The following is a 20,351-nucleotide window of genomic DNA, read 5'->3' on the forward strand; positions in this document are numbered from 1 at the left end:
TTATATTGTGGTATCCAACTGACTCATCCCAAATACTTATCAGGCAAAATCATTTAAATGTTGGTATTCAATGATGCTGAACTGTGACATAAAGCAGCACCAAAGCAGTGTCCAGTGATCTAGGTGTAAAGAAAGCATCGTTAATGTGTTGTCATCTTTAGGTTTAAAATGTCCTCTATTAATACTTCCCTTTTTCCTCACATTGGTTATTACTAAATTTACCATCAAAAGGAATTTTGTACCTTGCTCAGTTTTAAACCTACGGTCTACCCTAATCCAACATCACCTCTTTGGGAGGCCATTGTAGTTACAAGGTAAATGAATGGTTCAGTACAGCCATCCACAAAAAGCAAGATAAATTCAATCAGCCACATTAGCCTATTCTTGATTTCAGCAAAACAATGGAGGTTGTCATTAAAAGTGCTATCTGATATTTAATCAGTAGTAACCATCTTACTGATGCACAGTTTGGATTTTGCTATGGGTGCTCAGCACAAGACCTCACTACAACCTTGGCCCCAATATGAAAATAAGAAGGCAATGACTATCTTTGACATCAATGCATCATATGATCCAGCCTGGTATACTGGAACACAAGGTAAACTGAAGTCAATGGGAACTAGGAGGAAACTTCTGCACTGGTTAGAGTCGCACTTAGTACAATGGAAGATGGTTATGGTGTTATAGCCTTAAGTCATTGCTGCAGGAATTTCTCAGGGTAGCATCCAAGGCCCATCTTCTTCACCTCTTTAAACATGAGTTCAGAAAAAGGGATGTTCATTTATAATTGAACAATGTTTAGTAGTTTTTGCACCTCCTCAGATACTGAAGTAGACTGTGTCAGTATGTATGCGGCACCCAAAATCTGAATGAGATTCAGGTTTGGGTTGATAAGTGACAAGTAATATTTATGTCACTGAAGCAGCAGACAATGATTAGCTCAGCTCCCAACTTCTCAATACCACCTACCATCTCTAAGTCACTAGCCAGGCAATGTGTTTGCCTGGCGGAATGTAGCATTCAGGAACACTCAGGAGACTTGATAGAATCCAGAACAAAGCAGCCCACTTGAATGGGGGTATCCCATTTGCTACCTTAAACATTCACTCTGTCCACTACAAATGCACACTATGTACCATCCACCAAATGCACTGCAATATCTTGCAGAAGCTCCTACAAAAGCATTTTTCACATTCATAACTACCACCACAGAGAAGAACAAGGTCAGCTGATGGATGGGAACTCCACCATCTCCATTTTCCACAGACCATCCTGATTTGGAACTGCATTGCCATTCCATCATTATAACTAAGTCAAAGACCGAGGACGTCCTTCCTTAAGCACACACCAGATGCACAGTGAGGGTTCACCTTCTCAAGGGAAGTTAGTGACAGGCAATAATTGTCAACCTTGTCATTGATACTCACACCCCATGAGTGAATACATTAACAAGAGACAAAACTAGATAGCTGCTTATGACAAGCCTCAAAGTGCAGCATACAAAAACTATTTCTGAATCCTTGCTTAAAGAGCTCCATCCCCATTGTGAGAGCTTCAGACTCGGAGAAAGTGGCTCACAATTGAAGTCACGGCACTATCTGATGTTTTCCTGGATTTATCATGTGCACTGCCTTCAGAAGATCTCCTATGACACCAGGTGACATTTTACACTGGTAGATTCAGGAAAAACAGATACTGTGACAGTACCATCATACTTCCAAAATAGTTAAGAATCACACAACACCAGGTGTGATTTCATAGCCTAACAGATTTATTTGGAAGTACAAGCTTTTGCAGCACTGGTCCTTTGTCAGGTAGATAGCTGATAACATCACAAGCTACCTGATGAAGAAGCAGTGCTCTGAAAACTTGTATTTCCAAATAAATCTGTTGAACTATAACCTGGTGTGGTGTGATTTTTAACTTCAGCCACCCCAATCCAACACCGGCACCTCCAAATCATGACTTGAGAAATAAACACGGCAGATATTGGAAACGTTATCAAAAGCGTAGAACATTGTTATTTCTGGTTTGTTATCTTTGCCACATACTAGTGAGGCAGGGAATAGGAAGAGAGAGGAGTTGAACATGTGGCTACAGGTATGATGCTGGAGGGAGGGTTTTAGATTCCTGGATAATTGGGGCTCTTCTTGTGGTAGGTGGGACCTCTACAAACAGGATGGTCTTCACCTGAACCAGAGGGGTACCAATAAACCAATATCCTGGGGGTGGGGGAACATTTGTTAATACTTTTCAGGAGGGTTTAAACTAATTCAGTAGGGGGATGGGAACCTAAATTGTAGTTCTAGTACAGGAGGATTAGAGAAGTGAGGTCAGAAAAGCGCACTGGCAAGCAAGAAGTTGGTGTCTACTTCAATGCCAGGACCATTAGGAATAAGTTGGGTGAACTTGCAGTATGGGTTGATGTTGTGGCTATTTTGGAGACATAAGTAGAGCAGGGATAGGAATGGTTGTTGCAGGTTCTGGGATTTAGATGATTCAGTTAAGAACAGAGAAGATGGTAAAGGCGGCAGGGGGTGCGAGCTTGGCATTGCTAATCAAGGTGGCAGAAAGGATGTTTGAGGACTTATCCACTGAGGTAGTGTGGGCTGAGGTTAGAAACAGGAAAGGAGAAGTCACCCTGTTGGGGTTTTCTATCTGCCTCCGAATAGTTCCAGAGATGTAGAGGAAAGAATAGCAAAGATGATTCTCGATAGGAGCGAGAGTGAGAGGGTAATTGTTATGGGTAATTTTAACTTTCCAAATATTGACTGGGAATACTATAGTTCAAGTACTTTAGATGGGTCAGTTTTTGACCAATGTGTGCAGGAGGGTTTCTTGACACAGTATGTAGACAGGCCAACAAGGGCCGAGGCCACATTGGATTTGGTACTGGGTAATGAACCCGGACAGGTGTTATATTGGAGGTAAGTGAGCACTTTGTTCATGGTGACCACAATTCGGTCATGTTTACTTCAGTGATGGAAAGGCCTAGGTATATATCACAGCACAAGAGTTAAAGCTGGGGTAAAGGCAATTATGATGCAATTAGGCAAGACTTAGGATGCACAGGATGGAGAAGGAAACTGCAGAGGACAGGCACAATTGAAATGTGGAGCTTATTCAAGGAACAGCTACTGCGGGTGCTTGATAAGTATGTACCTGTCAGGCAGGGAGGAAGTTGTCGAGCGAGGGAGCCTTGGTTTACTAACGAAGTTGAAGCTCTTGTTAAGAAGTAGAAGAAGGCTTATGTGAGGATGAGACGTGAATCTCAGTTAGGGAGATTTAGAGTTACAAGGTAGCCAGGAAAGACCTAAAGAGAAAACTAAAAAGAGCTAGGAGGGGACATGAGAAGTTCTTGGTGGATAGGATCAAGGAAAACCCGAGAGGCATGGGATTGAGTGTGATTTAGCAGTTTGGATGAGAAATTGGCTAGGTGAAAGAAGACAGAGGGTGGTGGTTAATGGGAAATGTTCATCCTGAAGTTCAGTTACGAATGGGTATGCTTTGTGGCCACTGCTGATTGTCATTTTTATAAATGACCTGGATGAGGGCGTGGCAGGATGGGTTAGCAAATTTGCAGATGACACGAAGGTCGGTGGAGTTGTGGATAGCGCCAAAGGATGTTGCAGGTTACAGAGGGACATAGATGAGTTGCAGACTGGGCTGAGAGGTAGCAAATGGAGTTTAATGCAGAAAAGTGTGAGGTGATTTACTCTGGAAGGAGTAACAGGAATACTGAGTACTGGGCTAATGGTAAGATTCTTGGTAATGTAAGTGAACAGAGAGATCTCGGTGTCCACACACATAGATCCCTGAAAGTTGCCACCCAGGTTGATAGAGTTGTTAAGAAGGCATACGGTGTGTTAGCTTTTATTAGTAGAGGAATTGAATTTTGGAGCCATGAAGTCATGCTCCAGCTGTACAAAACTCTGGTGCGGTCGCACTTGGAGAATTGCTTACAGTTCTCGTCACTGCATTACAGGAAGGGTGTGGAAGCTTTGGAAGGGGTTCAGAGGAAATTTACTAGGATCTTGCCTGGTATGGAAGGAAAGTCTTATGAGGAAAGGCTGAGGGACTTGAGGCTGTTTTGTTCAGAGAGCAGAAGGTTGAGGAGTGACTTAATTGCGACATATAAGATAATCAGAGGGTTAGATTGGGTGGACAGTGATAGCCTTTTTCCTCGGATGGTGATTGCTAGCACAAGGGGACATAGCTTTAAATTGAGGGGTGATAGATACAGGAGAGATGTCAGAAGTAGTTTCTTTACTCAGAGAGTAGTAGGGGTGTGGAACACTGTGCCTGCAATAGTAATAGACTTACCAACCTTAAAGGCATTTAAATGGTCATTGGATGGACATATGAATGAAAAGGAAATGGTGCAGGTTAGATGGGCTTCAGATTAGTTTCACAGATCGGTGCAACATCGAGGGCCAAAGGGTGTGCACTGTGCTGTAATGTTCTATGTTCTGAATGCCTCGTCCTCGTGCAATATCCAAAAACTGAAATATGGAAAAGATGAAGGTGTAGATAGGAAAAGAGAAACTAAATGAACATGTCCAGAATTTTGGCATTAGGACAAGAGACAGACAGATTATTGGTCTTAGTCAGGAAATTAAGAGGCTACAGGCAACAAATGGACAACTGGCGTGGAATCAGAAGATCAGTCACAATCATGTCGAATGGCTGGGCAGACTCAAGGGGTCATTTGGTTTCGTCCTGCTGCTATTTCTTCTGTGTTTGTGTTAATGATTTTATTCAGGCTAATTTAAAGAGGTAGCATTTCTGCAATTCTCTTTTGTGATAATCTTATTGGTATGTGATTGACAAAACAAAATAGGTGAATAGTAGTGACCGGCCAAAGTTGGTTTGATTCACCGTCGCTCGGGAAGGTGTGAATCGCCTGCGTGCGCTCTCATTGAGCTACAATCGGCAGCAGTTTCTTTGAAACTCAGAGGTTGCTGCAGTCATGGCCTGGTGAACATTGTAGTGTCCTGAATATCTTTATGCATCACTAAATTTTTAGTTTGTTGGTGGATTGAATTGCCTCCAACATTGTACGTTACCTACTGTCAGAGACGTGTTTATTTGCTTGACTAGCCAAGGTTAAAGTAATTATTGACCTTGGAATCTTCCATTAACGCTTTAAGCTAAGTCATTTGTACCTATAGATGGGGAACAAAGCTCAACATCACTTACTTTATTAGTGCTGCATTCAATGTAATATCCAATGAATAATGATTACAGCAAAAATAAAGTCAGATGCAAACTAATCAGATTGCTCATTATTAAGTAATAGTTTATGGCTTAATAGGTACTAGTCACCTTGTCAAAATGCTTCTTGAGGAGTCAAAGAGATTTAAGCTAAGAAAGCATTTAGTCAGTCAGTTATTATCTCAGCGAGTTGATATTAGTTTTAGAAAAAAATGTCTTTATATTGAAGTTGCGAGGGAAGAAATGCTCTTTGTGTGAGGTCCAGTCAGACTTTATAAAGCTTGTTTATCATAGATATGCACCTCAGGCACAAAGGAAATCTTCACCACAGAGAAGAATACTGCATGAATTTTATTCGGTGCATTTTCTGTATATATCCCTCTATCTTAAGATCAAAAATGGTGGTTTTCACTGAATTATTTCACAGTGTTTAGAATGTTTATGAGCTCTCAAGTATTGAAGCTATCTCTATCCCTGTACAGCAAGATCTGGTCAAAGTTCAGATGTGAGGTGACCAGTGTCAATGACAAGGTCAAAGACTTGCAATTCTGCAGTGAGTAGCTCACCTCCTGAGCCCCTACCTACAAAGGGATTCACTACCTACAATGTACAAGTTGGGAGTGTAATTTGTTACTATTCAGTCACATGATATGGGTATTGCTGTCTAGGCCAATATTTATTGCCCAGCCAGAATTGCCAAGAGGGCTGTTAAAAGTCAACCACTTTGCTGTGGGTCTGGAGTCACATGGATGCCATACCAGCGAAGAGCAGCAGTACCTGAAAGACACAATGAAATACTTTCCACTTGCCCGGTTGAATGCAGCAGCACCCCACCTGTCACCTTAACATTCACTCCATTTATCCCAATATAATGGTAATATTGTCCACCATACACAAGGTGCACTGCATCAATGAGCCAAATCATCTTTCACAACAACTTCAAAACCTGTGAGCTCTAACACATAGACGAACTTGTAAGAACATAAAAACTTCAGCATTAGGAGAAGGAGTAGGCAATTTAGCCCCTTGAGCCTACTCTGCCATTTAATTTAATCATGGCTGATTCAATCTCAGTCTCGACTCCACTTTCCTGCCTGCTCTCCAACCCATTACTAATTAGAAATCTGTCTATTCTCTCCCTAAAGTTACTCAATGTTCCAGCATTCACCACTATCAGGGATACTTATTTCCACAGATTCATAACCCTCTGAGAGAAGGAATTTCTCCTCATTTCTGTTTTAAACCTGTCACCCTTTCTCCTCAAACTGTGACCTCTTGTTCTAGATTGCCCCCCATGAAGAAACATCCTTTCTATGTCTATTTTGTCAATCTTCTTTAAGAATCTTATACACTTCAATTACATCTCCATTCATTCACCTAAACCCCAGATAGCAAGGCCTAAACTACTTACTGACTTTATAAGAAAAGCCCTTATCTGTGAGATAACTCTAGTGAAACTTCGCTGAACATTGTCCCATACTATATCCCTCCTCAAGTAAGGGGACCAAATTGTACGCAATACTCCAGATAGAGTCTCACAAATGTCGTGTAAAGTTGCAGCAACACTCCCCTATGTTTTATGCTCTATTCTTTTAGTAATAATTATCAAAATTCCATTTAGCTTCCTTATTACCTGCCGTACCTGAATACTAATTTTCTATGTTTCCTGTACAAGAAGATCCAGATCCCTCTACACTGAAGTTTCTCTCCATTTAGATAAGTTGCCTTTCTATTCCTTCAACCAAAATGGATAGCCCTATCCACGTTAAACCTCATCTGTCAAACTTTTGCCCATTCACCTAATCTATTCTTATCCCTTTGCAAACTTATTATTTTTTCATTGCAACTTTCTTTCACATCTGTTGTAGTGATCCCTGCAATTTGGCCCATATCCAAATGATTAACATAGGGCTGAAATTTTTGGCACCCCAATAGTTACATCTTTCCAGTCCATGCATTGGAACTCCATCACTTGTAATCTCCAAAGCCACATGCCAAACTGACTCAGAACTTTATCACTCATCCTTCACTGTTACTTGGACAGAAGCCCTCCCTAACAGCACAGTGGGTGTATCTGTACTCCTCAAGGATTGCTGTGGTTCAAAGGAGCATCTCACCACCACTTTCTCAAGGGCAATTAAGAATGGAAAACAAATGCAACAATACTCAAGGCCAAAGAAATCATAAACAAAACTTTGCTTTCTTTTGCAAAGAACTACAATCAACTTAAATGTTGGGGTATATATCTGTTGGTTTTTAAAATGCCTTGATCCTGACATTAAAGTCACAAGTGTGAATGGCATTGGATGGGGAAAGAGTGTTTGCAATTTTGCTATCAATCTAGAAGAACGTGTTGCCTTTAGCTCCTGCCGGGTTTAGTGGCAGCGTGCACTTACCGTTTTTGATTTCTGTTTCCCTTGGCAGCCAGTCAGATTGTCGGGCTGGGTATCTGACAGACAAGCCTTCAGTTGGCCACAAGACAAGAGGGGAAGCAAGAGAGAGATTAGGAGGTAAGGAAAGACTCTGATGGGTAGGGTAGTGGAGGGATATTATAACCACTCTCAGATCTGGAGATACATCAATTGGCATGCAATGGGAAGCTCAGATGCTGTATTCCTGATGAAGGGCTTTTGCTCAAAACGTCGATTTTCCTGCTCCTCAGATGCTGCCTGAACTGCTGTGCTTTTCCAGCGCCACTCTAATCTAGCTCAGATGTTAGGGCAAATGAGAAATTGGAAAAGCTCTAATGGGGGGCAGGAATCGAAAGGATCAGCAAAGAATAACGATTGTGAGAGTTAGGGAGAGGTTCAGGAGAAACTTGCATGGGGCAATTGAGGATGGGAGTGGGTGGAATAGGATTGTAGGCCTTGGAGATGGGCAAATATAATGGGTGGGGCAATTTAATTACCAGGGAGTGAAGAGATGTGCCAGGTGAAAAATCTCTTGCTCTGCTAGCTTACATGTAGGGGATGCAAAGCAGCTGTCTCTTCCATATCAGCAGTCCTTGCCTCATTTTAGCTGCCAGATTAACATTGAAACAGAGAGAAAATCCTTGAGCACAAAGCCTCATTAGAATACTTTAATGAGCAAACCACCTCCTGGGAGCCTGTTGGACATCCAGCTCCACTTCCAGTCAAACCAGAGGTGTAGGACTAGATTTTGAGACATTTTACATTTTTGTTTCCTAGCCAGCACAACCTACCCTTTTCTGGGGCTTAAAAGAGCCCCAGTGGATTGAGCAGACCTCAACACTGTTGACACCATTAGATTAAATTCCTCAAAGGAATGACTGGGGTTAATTCCATCTGTTGACTTAAATACTGAAGAACCGATGCAAATCTCAACAAAGTGTGAGGTAATGTGCTAATAGCTGTTCTCCAGGGTCAGCTATTGGCATAATTATTAGCTACTTCAGATAGAGATTAGGGACAGTACATTGACAGACAGTAATGACAGGAGCAAAAAAAAAGCATGTGGATGAATTTCTTAAGAATCAAAGACATGGACAATGAGGGAAAGCAGCAGAAAAGTGGAGTAAAAATTGATACAGACACCAGGAAAGCTCTGGAGACATTTTGATCCTTTGCTAAGGCAGAAGAGAGAAAGAGAAAAGAAATGCCAGGCTAGCATGGAGGACAAGGAAGCACCAAGTGTCAAGCACAATTCTGCAGGTAAGAGACTGTGGGGCGATCATGGCAGTGTGGCAATATCACTGGACGAGCAATCCACAGTCCAAAGCTAATGCCCTTCTGCTCTGTTGAACAGAATCATATGAAGACAGTTTCCCCAATAGAATGTGGATGGAATGTGAGCAAAGCTGGCTGGCCAACAATTATTGCCCACCCCTAACTGCCATTGAGCACATTGTTATGAACTGCCTTCCTGGGGTGTAAGAACAGCCACATTGATGTTAAAATAGAAATTCCAGGATTTTAACACAGCGACAGTGAAGAAGTGGCCATTTAGTCTTTAGCCAGGATGCTATGTAGCTTGGAATGGAACTTGCATTGCTGCCCTTATCCTTCTACATAATAGAAATTGATGGTTTAGAAGGTACTGTTGAATGAGTCTCGTGAATTTCTGCAGTGCGTCTTGTTGATAGCACACACTATTGCTACTGTGCATTGTTTGTGAAGGGAGTAAGTGTTGAAAGTGGTGGTGACATGCCAAACAAGCAGTTTGCTTTGTCCTGAATGGTGTCATGTGTTATTGGAGCTGCATTCAACTGGGCAACTAGTATGTATACCAGTATTTCATGACTCATGCCTTGTAACTGGTGGACAGGCATTGAGGAGTTAGAAGGTGAGTTATTCACTGCAGAATTCCCAGCCTCTAACATGCCAATTGGTAGCCACAGTCTTAATATAGTTGAGTTCTGAAGAAGGGTCACTGAACTCAAAATGTTAACTCTGTTTTCTCTGACGATACCAGACTGCTGAGTTTCTCCAGCAAATTCTGTTTTTACTCTTAAAATGGCCAGTTCAGTTCAGTTTCTGATCAATGGAAACCCATTGATAATAGGAGTTTCAACTATGATAATCCCATTGAGTATCAAGGCAAGACTCTGTATAGTTGGAGATGATCATTGCCTGGCAATAGCATAATACAAATGTTACTTGCCACTTACCAACCTAAGCCAGGAAATTGTCTATGTCTTGATGTAAAATAGACACAGGTTGCTTCAATATTTGAAGAGCCACGAATGGTGTTGAACAAAAGTACCCATTTTTTACTTTATGATGGAGGGAAGGCATTAACAAATCAGCTGAAGGTTGGGTCTAAGACTCTACCCTGGAGAACTCATGGAGAGATTGGCATCCAATGACCACAACCATTTTCTTCTGTTAGGTGTGACTCAACAAAAGGTGAGGTTCCCCCTTATTATTAATTGTGGTGTTACTAAGGTTTCTCCATTGCACATTCGATCAACTCTGGCCTTCATGTCAAAAGCAGCCACTCTCACTTCATCTCTGGAGTTTAGCTCTTTTCTCAATACTTAAACCAAGGCTGTAATAAAGTCAGAAGCTGAGTGGCCATGGTAAAGTAAACACTACTAGGTAGCAATGTTGACGACTGCTTCCATCAGGTAAAAACAATGACTGCAGATTTTGGATTAGTGGTGCTGCCTGAACTGCTGTGCCCTTCCAGCACCACTAATCAAAAGATTGTTTCCATCAGTTTGCTGACAGTCAAGAGCAGACTGATAGGGCAGAAACTGCCAGATTAAATTTGTCTGTTTGGTGAAATACCTGGACAATTTTCCACATTGCTGGGTGGATGCTACCGGTGTAGCTGTTGTGGAGTAGCTTGGTTAAGGATCATAGTTAATTTTGGAACATAGTCTTCCTTATTCTTTGACCGTTATGAGAATCTGAAGCCATTTCAAAATCCAGTACCTTTAGCCATCATGTGAAGTGAATTGAATTTGTTGAAGACTTGCACCTGGAGTGTTCTCAGGAAGGGGACAAAATGGATCTTCCACTCAGTACTTATATTGAGGGAGGAGAAACATGTGGAACTTCTTTCTGAGTAATTTAATTATCTACCACCATTCATGACAGGACCACAGCTTAAATTTAATCCATTGGTTGTGAGATTGCTTTGCATTGTATATTGAATGTTACATATGTTGCTTGTCATACAAACAGTCCAGTGTTACCAGCTTGATCTCTCTCCTTTTTTAAAACTATGCCTGGCGCTGTTCCTGGCACACCATCCTACATTACGAATTGAATCAGTTTGCTCCTCTAGCTTGATGGCAATACAGAGTGGGGGATATGGTGGCCCATGCTGTGACAGATTGGAGTTGAATACATTTCTGCTCCTGATTGTGTACAGTGCCACACGGATGCTCAGTTCTGAGCTATTAGTTTTGTTCAAAGTCTATTCCATTTAGTACAGTGGTGATGCCACAACACAATGGAGGATCTCCTCAATGTGAACAGGGGACTTCATCTCCACAAAGAATATGTGGCAGTCACTCCTGCCAACACCATCATGGACAGATGCATCTGTGACAGGTAGTTTGGCATGGACAAGGTCAAGTATGTTTTTCCCTCCTGTTGGTTCCCTACAGACCCATATAGTCCATCCTTCAGAATTTGGCCAGCTCAGTCACTGATGGTGCTACAGAGCAACCTTAGATGATTGATGTAGACATCTCCCACACAAAGTATGTACTATATCCTTGCCATCCTCTGTGCCAATTGTTAGTCAAAATGAAGGAGTACTGATTCACCAGCTGAGGGAGTGGATAAGGGAATTGGTAATCAGCTGGGAGTTCCCTTGTTCATGTTTGACCAGATCTCATTTGAGTTCATGGGTCCATAAGTTAAGGATGAGATCTCCCACAGCAATTCTCTCTTGACTGCAATTGTCCTGCCAGTGGAACAGAAATGGTTACGGTGGTGGTGGTTTCTCGGGCATCATCTGCAAGCTATGATTTCAGGAACATAATGCTTGACAAATCAAAGGCATAGGTCTCTCAACTTTGTCACAAGCTTCAGATGTTAGTAAGGAGGACTTCACAGGATAGACGGGGCTACATGTGCTGTTAACATTTCCAGAGCCTTGGCTAATGCTAGACGGTCCATCCAGTTTAGTTTCTTCTTATAGATTTTGTACCAGTTTGACACAGTTGAGTGGCTTGCTGGAGCATTTCAGAGGGTATTTAAGGATCAACCACAAGGATATGAAAGCACATTCAAGTCAGACATCCTTCCCTAAAAGCCATTAGTGTATCAGATTGACAATCAACAGTAATTTCATAGCCATTATTATAAATCTCAGATTTATGATTTGAGTTTCAATTCCACAAGGTGTCATGGTGTATTTGAACCCTATTCTCCAACACATTAGCCTGGGCCTCCAGATTATTAATCCTGCGCCATTACCACTGTGCCACTGCAAGCAGTTACGTTCGGTGGCAACTCGAAGGATACATTCCCCTCCAGCCACGCCGTACATGCACACTGTGAACAACTTATCTCAGTCAAATGGTTCTAACCATTTTACCATTCTGCTGAACTCAATTAATAAAGGCACCACTTACAACACATTAATCATGCTGACTATTTTGGACATTTCAATGAACTTTTCCCATTTCATTATCATACTATACTTATATTTAACTGTCTCTGTGGAACATTCAACATCTGTTTCTTAGGTCTCAGCCAAAATTACTAAAGGTAAAGATTGTTGTTGGTAGGTTTGTAGCAGCAATGAAACAGAAAAATAGAAAATTGTGCATCAGAGACCAATCAGTCCAACAAGTCAGCACTAGCAAAAGAAATGCATGAACTGGCCTAATTTCATTTCTCAGTTGTTAGTCCAGAGCACTATTGGTTAGAGAATTACACAAGTGTTACAGTACAGAAGGAGGCCATTCAACCAAATATGTCTGTGCTGTCTTTCTCAATGAACAGTTCAGCCAGTACTACTTCCTTTCCTTTTCCCCACAGCCCTGATAATTTTTCCATTTCCTTTACGGAAGTTTTATCTGACTCTTCCCCTACCACGCTTTCAAATGGTGGTGTGTTCCAAATCCTGACACTCATTGGATGAAAATATTTTCCTCACGTCATCATTTCTCCTTCAGCCAATTAAATGAAATTTCTCTCCTTTGTTCTTGATCCTTCCAATGGGAACAGTGTCTCCCTAACTACTTTGTCAAGATACTTCATAATTTTTATTAACTCGATCAAATCTCTTAACACTCCTCTTCTTCAAGGAGAACAGTTCCACTTCAGTGAGTTTTCTATGTATACAAGTTCCTCATCACTGCCAGCATTCTCATGAATCTTTTCTACACCCTCTCCAATACCTTCACATCCTTTTGAAAGTGCAGTGTCCAAGACCTGGACCCAAAGCTCCAATTGAGGTCGAATCAACTTTTCATGTAGTTTTAATGAATTTTCGCACATCAGACTTTGACTCCACCTGAAACAAAATGGGATCTAGAGTGCTTTGGGGAGGCCACTGGAACAGAATGTAATTCAAAATTATGACTAGTAAATTTTGTATCTCTACTGGCACATTTTTGATGGCCGAAAGAACTTAAAATTGACCCCTGAATGTTCTGGCTCAGAATGTACACAGCAATAATCTGAAATTTCTTCAGACAGCTCTTTTTCAAGTGCACAGAATTCCAAGACAAATAATAAAACATTACAGGTAAGTGCAAACAGAACTGTCTAGGCTTCGTGAGCCCACTAACCATGACCTGGCATCCCCCATTGATCTGGATAGGAGCGCCTGATATTTAAATAAAAACAATAATAAACATCAGATGAACATCTCAATTTAAGGACGTTGCTACTGATGATGCAGCATACTTCCACTACTGTACAGTTTAGATTCTGAATTCAAGTACTGAGGTATAGCGTTTGAACTTGCTGTCTCCTTATCCAGAAAAGGAAATGCTATCTACTAAGGTTCTTTCATTATTAAATAATCCATCCAACTGTGCTCCCTACTGCGTTGACTGGTGGTCATGTTTCTCTTTGAATTCAATACTTAACAGGACTAAGACAAATTGTTTTAGTTTGTCGTGATATCTAAATGGGGTCCTAAGGGCAAGCAATCCGCTGTCATAAATCACAATTGGACAGTGTTCAAAATCACACATATGTCACAAGGCAATCAAACTCAATCAAATCTTTCACCTGGATTTTACATTCATTGGACTGTATTCTTCAGAAATTACACTTAGTGTGAGAAGATGTTTCTACTACTAATCATAATGATAGCATTGAGTTAATGACAAAGGTAAACTTCCCATAGTTTTACAGTATTCTTGTAGATAGTTCTTTTGTTAGCAGGTGTTCTCTTCCAGATGTATGACAAAATACTGTACAATGGTGCATTCCATTTGTTGAATGGGAAGTCTGACCATGTTGGATAAATGGCTAAGCTGCAAGTGAAGATATTTATTAAGTAGTATGCAGTTCCAGTGCCACTTGTGCAAAACGGATACTAAAGCGACAGTATTCCACCTTATGTTAGTAACCAAGATAACTGACTTGTGATCTCATGAAAATGAGGCTATGAAATTCTGAAAACTCTTATCATTGAGTGAGTTGAGATCCGTCTCTTACAGATTTATTCCTGCTTACAGCTCATTACTTTTTCTTCTCTAATTATATCCACATTCTTCCTGCCCAACACACTGTCACTTCAGCCGTAACTAATTTCTTTAACAACATTTTTCAGTTCCTCACTCCACTTTCTGAAATCAATGCCCTTTATATTTGTCAATTTTATTTGATTTTTCAGTTGGCAAAAAAAGTTCTTGTTTCAAATTTGGCCATTAATTTTGTTTCTTGTCAAATTTTAAGCAATTTGCTCCACTTTCAGCTAGAGCTTTAACAGTGCTGCAATTTTGGTAATTTTCTTGCTTTGCAGCTAATAGATCTCCTTTTCATCCTCACACTACACTTTTCCATGGGTGAATCATAGATTCATTACAGTGTGGAAGCAGGCCACTCAGCCCATCATGTCCACACAGAGCTTCCAAACAGCATCCCACCCAGGCCCACCCCCCTGCCTATCCTGTAACCCAGCTTTTCCCACAGCTAATCCATCTAGCCTGCACAACCCTGGGGACTATGGGCAATTTGGCATTGCCAATCCACTAAACTTGCACATCTTTGAACAATGGGACCAAACTGGAGCACCCGGAGGAAAACTACGCAGACACAGGGAGAATGTGCAAACTCCACACAGACAGTGACCCAAGGATGGAATTGGACCCAGGTCCCTGGCGCTGTGAGGCAGCAGTGCTGACCACTGAGCCATTGTGCTGCAATTTAACCAGTATCAGCACAAGGAGTATAATATGGGAAAATGTGACACCTTTCCCTTTTATAGGAAGAATGTACAGTGTAGCACAGTATTACTTAAACAGAGAACGACTGCAGAATCCTGGGGTACAGAGGGATCCAGGTGTTCAGGTGCGTAAAGAGTCACAACAGGTAGATACAGCAGATAATAAAGAGGCTAATGAAATGCTTTCCTTCGTCACAAAAGGAACCGAACATTAAAATAAGAATGTTATGCTCAGTTTGACATGGTGCTCGTGAGACTACATCTCAAACACCATGTGCAGTTTTGATCTCTTTATTGAAGGATGTAAATTCATTGGAGGCAGTTCACAGAGGAGATGGGAAGGACTTTTCCTCTTTGGGAGATTGCAGAACTAGAGGGCACTGTTTTAAAATTAGGCGCTACCTTTTAAGTACACAGATGAGAAGATTACTTTTTCGTTCAGAGGATTGTGTGACTGTGGAACTCTGTCTCAGAAGGTGGTGGAGGGGGGGTTGCTGAAGGTGGAGGTGGAGTCTTGTTCAGCAAAGGAATCAAAAGGTAAGTGGGGGACAATGGGAATATGGAGTTTAGACATGATCTTATCGAATGGCAATTTGGCTGAAGAGGCTGAATGGCATAGTTCTGTTTCTAATTCTATGTTTGCATGTAAAGAAATATGCACAGGCAAAGAGGTCTAGACATACAGTCTCTCTCTCTCCCCCTCTGTATCCATTATATAAAGGGAGCAATTTATATATAGCCAAATTTGTTTAATTCTGTATTCCAGAGAATGGTTGGGCATAATTCAATGCCGTTATTCAATATGAATAAATGCATGTATAATACCTAGCTGCAGTTAATTGAGAATGGCAAAATGAAACTTCTGAGAACATAACACGAACTGAGGTCATTGTCAGAAGGGTGATTTTCTGAATTCAAATGTCTTTTAATGAGGCCCTTGCCAACATCTTGTCTCTTCCCATTACTCTGTGACGGGCAAGCCCACTGTTAAGTAGCTACAACTGCTTTAAGAGTGGAAACCTGACAGATTACTGCTTTGTTATCTCAGAGGCACTTGGCCAACTTGCTGCAATTACTGTGGCCATGGCACCATAGTTACTGAGGGAACTTCCAGATCTGGAGCCAGCATTTGATGTAATGATTATTATCTCTCTTTTTAGCCTCAAGTCCCTCATTGCTGTTCCTCCAATAATACGACATTCATTCTTGGCTTGTATAACCTGCTATCTAAAAATAGGATTCTACTTGTTTTCCTCCTCCTATATTAGATTAGATTAGATACCCTACAGTGAGGAAGCAGGCCCTTCAGCCCAACAAGTCCACACCGACCTTCCAAAGAGTAACCCACCCAGACCCATTTCCCTCTGACTAATGCACCTAACACTATGGGCAATATAGCATGGCCAGTCCACCTGACTTGCACTTCTTTGGACTGCCGGAGGAAACCGGAGCACCCAGAGGAAACCCACGCAGACACGGGGAGAATGTGCAAACTCCATACAGGCAGTGACCCGAGGCTAGGATCAAACCCGGGTCCCTGGTGTTGTGAGGCTGCAGTGCTAACCACTGAGTCACTATGCCGTCTCCAATTGTTTCTATCCTTTCTCAAAAGCTAATGTACACCTCTACGTTAGGAATAAATGATATTGTCAGAATGCTTTAAAAATATTGTTGCTACAAGAAAAAACAGGCAAAGTGAGAAATATCTTCAGTGCTGCAAATTCTTGTTTGCATAAGGAAATCACAGCTAAGCTAATATGGAAAATTCCCTCCAAAATTCAAAAGGCATACTTCAGTAACTTCATTGCTATTGCAACATTTAAGAGGCATTTGGATGGGTATATGAATAGGAAGGGTTTGGAGGGATATGGGCCAGATGCTGGCAGGTGGGGACTAGATTGGGTTGGGATATCTGGTCCGCATGGACGGGTTGGACCGAAGGGTCTGTTTCCATGCTGTACATCTCTATAACTCTATGACCCTATTGCCAGAGGTTTTTTGGGAGCTGTTCCCATCCCACCAGCAAAGTTCCCCTGAAAATACACCAGGATCCCTGCTTACACTCACAACCACATTTTCAGATGCAGTGAAGGCAATAGAGTGGGAGCAGCTCTGAGGAAATTTTCAGCCAAAGTTCAAAACATTTTTCAATCAAATAGCACTACTGCACAGCTAAAACTATTCTTAGTTATCGTGCTACTCGGCAATAACATCACTGACTCCCGATCACAGGGTGTTGTGTTTTATCACCTTATCCTCTGTTTTCCATTTTAGTCTTTGTTACATTTTATTTGTAATTATTTTCTTAAGCTCTGTTAATTTCTTTTTTTATTCGTTCACAGATGTGGGTGTCACTAGTTACACCAACATTTACTGCCCATTCCTAATGACCAGGAGGGCAGTTAGGAGTCAACTACATTGCTGTGGGTCTGGAGTCATGTGTAGGCCAGCTAAGGATGGCAGATTTCCTTCCCTAAAGGACATTAGTGAACTAGATGGTTTTGTCCTGTCAATCGTCAAAAGTTTTATGGTCATCATTAGACTCTTATTTCCAGATTATTATTCAATTCAAATTCCATTGCCTGCCAATGTGAGATTCAAATCCAGGTCCCCAGAATATTACATGGGTTTCTGGCATAATAGTCTCCTGATAATATCACTAGGCCATCGTTAATGTTTAGTTTAAAATTTTTATTTTTGGTTATCAATCTTTAGTGGCAAGAATCGAGAATGTGGTGCTGGGAAAGCACAGCAGGTCAGGCAGCATCCCAGGAGCAGATGAATCGATGTCTCGGGTAAAAGCCCTTCATCATGAATGAGGCTTGTGAGCTAAGGGGGCAGAGAGATAAATGGGAGAGGCTGGGGCCGGGGGGAAGGTAGGTGAGAGTGAGATAGATGGATGGAGATGGGGGGGCTAATAGTGATAGGTTAGAGAGGCAGTTGGAGCGGATAGGTGGGAAGGAAGATGGACAGGTAGGACAGGTCATGAGGGCGGTGCCGAGTTGGAAGGGTGGATCTGAGATAAAGTGAGGGGAGGGGAAATGAGGAAACTAGTGAAATCCACATTGATGCCCTGGGGTTGGAGGGTCCCAAGGAAGAAGATGAGGTGTTCTTCCTCCAGGCATCGGGTGGTTAGGGTGTGGCGATGGAGGAGGTCCAGGATCTGCACGTTCTTGCAGGAGCAGGGGAGGAAGAAACAACTATCTATACCCCTTCACAAAGACAACCTATCCAACTAACTTACTGAAACCTCAACTAAGAAATATTTCAGATAATTAAAGGAACTTAGCCATTGTTTTCAACTATAGACATCTAAATTCTGCAATGAAATGTCTCCCTTTCTAAGATTTTCCAGTCAGCAACATTATTTCAAGATGGGATGTATATGTCTACAGGTATATTATAGTAGAAATAACTTATAATCATAGAAGCCCTACAGTGTGGAAGCAGGCCATTTGGCCCATTGAGTCCACTCTGACGCTCCAAAGAGCCGTGCACCCAGACCCACTCCTTTCCTGTATCCCTGTATCCCTGTATCCCTGTATTTCCCATGACTAATCAACCTAACCTGCACATCCCTGGACACTTTAGCATGGACAATACACCTAACCTGCTATCTTTGGACTGTGGGAGGAAACCAGAGCACTCGGAAGAAACCCACGCAGACATAGGGAGATTGTGCAAACTCTACACAGTCACCCAAGGGTGGAATCGAACCCAGGTTCTTGGTGCTGTGAGATAGCAGTGCTAAACGCTGAGCCGATGTGCCACAAATTAATCAATATCAGCACAGAGAATCCTAATTTAAGATTTCTAGGATATTGTTTTCTGTATGTTCTTGAGGAATTAAGTGTGAGACTACAATCTTTTAATTATTGCTTCAGAATGTTTATTATAAGAATAAATTCTAGATTACATCACAGTAATGAGTACAATATCATAGAGCATATGGTGATTCACAATTGTCAATGTACTTATATATAATAGCTAATCTAATAGAAGTTAATATTCAATACTGTATCACCTGAATGAGATTTGCTCTTTGCGCGATTGAAGGTGGTTAAACATGACAATTCTGTTTTAAATTTACACACAATCTTCAAATCCACCAAATGAAAAATTGGATATTCAAACTAATATTTCTAATATTGGATATTCAAACTAATATTTCAGTATAATTTCTTAGCAGAATGAAGGGCATTTGTCTCAATAAGACAGTGCAAGTCTTTGCAGACTTCAACTCGATGTACAATCACAGAAAATGACTGGCCTGCACTGACCTGTTGAAGCCTCCATTTTAAAGAAATTTCTTATGTGTGTCCAGAAAAGAAAAGGTGCTTTTGCTTATTGGTCAATTTTATAAACGGCAGAATTATTGATGGATCAATATAATCCCTTTTCAAAAAATCTTGTGCACATTAAACACCTTAACAGGAGCAAGATCATTCATACCTTTCTAGCCGTGTGCAATGCCATCTGAAAGCTTTTTCTTGGCAAGATTTCAGATCCTCATACTGCCTCATTCAACTTTAAACTTAACACTTGGATTGCTGCATTAATGTCATGATTTTCTTTACATTCTGATATAACACATCATGGAGTATAGATTGTCTGTTTGTGGCTGTGATTATCTTCAAATTGCAGTCAGGAAGAGACGTTGAATAGATGGGATACCTGATCATACTTCTGAGTCTCCAAATTTTGCCATCAGGATTGGACAGAAGGATGGATTTAAACATTTGGGATAGCCTGCGAGGAAAGCATACTGGCCATCTGCCTATTCCTACTTGCAGGAGCTCCAACTCATTTGGAGGCTGGGTCCAATTGTCAAACTGCCAGGGAGTGTGCCCTGAACTGATAACCTATAATAGCTTTTCAGTCCCAGGGTAACAAATCAGTGGTCTTGCCAGGCATTGCCTCATCACCTACATTGGGACACAGCATGTTGGTATGATGTTGTGAATGCCAGGGTGGTAAGTGAGATGGCAATCACAGGCTACTAGACAAATACTCCATAAAAGTTCTTCCCGAAAATTCTTCTGAGCTTTTCCACATAAACATCCACAAATTTGTTGAAATAACAGTTGGGGTCCCGTTACAGAAACCAAAGGCAAGAGGACAACCATCTGAAACAGGAGGGACCAAATTGTTCCTAAATGGGTCCTGACTGAAAAATGGAATTAAAGGTTATCCGATTTGGAGGTGACATAAACAAGACCTTGAGGGCAGAACTTTTAACTTTGGCATGGACATAAAACCAGTGATAGCTGAACAGCTGGCTAATATTTATGTATTTAATAATGACAAGTCAT

General features: G+C 41.4%; 1 protein-coding gene across 15 annotated transcripts in view; it reads right to left on the reverse strand.

Moving 5' to 3' along the window:
• The window catches only part of LOC140465247 (myelin transcription factor 1-like protein), a 584,786-nt gene that overhangs the window by 207,822 nt on the left and 356,613 nt on the right, over positions 1–20,351 (reverse strand). The window lies entirely within an intron of this gene.

This window comes from Chiloscyllium punctatum, chromosome 3 (assembly GCF_047496795.1).
Source record: "Chiloscyllium punctatum isolate Juve2018m chromosome 3, sChiPun1.3, whole genome shotgun sequence".
NCBI lineage: Eukaryota > Metazoa > Chordata > Chondrichthyes > Orectolobiformes > Hemiscylliidae > Chiloscyllium > Chiloscyllium punctatum.